Genomic DNA, 786 nt, shown 5'->3' on the forward strand with positions numbered 1-786 from the left:
AGAAATTCTTTAGAGATGTCTTTTCTGCTTTGCGCTCTGTTTTTGCCCCGATAAATAAAATACAGAATTTCAGAGAAAAGGAATTTTAAAGTAATCCCGTGGTTACACTGGTATTAAGAAGTGTTCAAATCTTGTTCTTGCTATTTTTCATGCCAACTTGGAACTTTGGGCTTGAAGATTTGTGTTTCTATTGTTTTCTTTTTTGACTCTGTGCAAACGCTTTAAAGATAGGAAATTTGCAGATCTGAGAAAAAAAATAAAAAAATAAAAGAAAATAAAAGAAAGAATAGAGGTTTTGTAAATCTAACCACCGCAACTTCATTTGAAGAAAATGAAATCTGAACTCTGAAGAGGACAATGCCTTTTATTTATTTTTTTTTTTCAGCTTGCAAAGAAATAGAGTAACGCAATCCCTTTTATTTCCTATTTAAATGAGGCTGAAGCGTTTTCATCTGTGGCATGTGAAGTCTGCTTTGCAAAGAAGAAATTCGGAGCACACACGTCGTAAGGATTTGCCGAGAGCACCGGCCTTATATTGGTTGGGTAAACAGCACAATACCATTACAATTATAAAAACAAAATGTGCAGAAAAATATGTGATTGTCACTTTTTTTATTATCTTTTTTTTTTTTTTTTTTTCACACTCTATTGCTTTCTGAAGTCCTGGTGGGAAAAGATTAAATGTGAAGCCCTACTAAGGAGCTCTGCTCCGTTCGAGCTGCGACTGTTCCCCATCACCTATTATTTCGCAAAAGAACCAGATTTTGATGGAGATGCTCAGTCCAA

The 786-nt window shown here is 34.6% G+C and overlaps 1 non-coding gene across 1 annotated transcript; it reads right to left on the reverse strand.

Annotated features, from left to right (window-relative positions):
- Positions 1–332: 332 nt before the first annotated feature.
- LOC141466962 (small nucleolar RNA SNORD116) lies at positions 333–424 on the reverse strand. Its single transcript, XR_012463324.1, has one exon. It is a non-coding gene; the product is annotated as a small nucleolar RNA SNORD116 (small nucleolar RNA).
- Between the last annotated feature and the right edge of the window lie 362 nt (positions 425–786).

The sequence above is a fragment of the Numenius arquata genome, chromosome 7 (assembly GCF_964106895.1).
Source record: "Numenius arquata chromosome 7, bNumArq3.hap1.1, whole genome shotgun sequence".
In the NCBI taxonomy this organism is placed as follows: Eukaryota; Metazoa; Chordata; class Aves; order Charadriiformes; family Scolopacidae; genus Numenius; species Numenius arquata.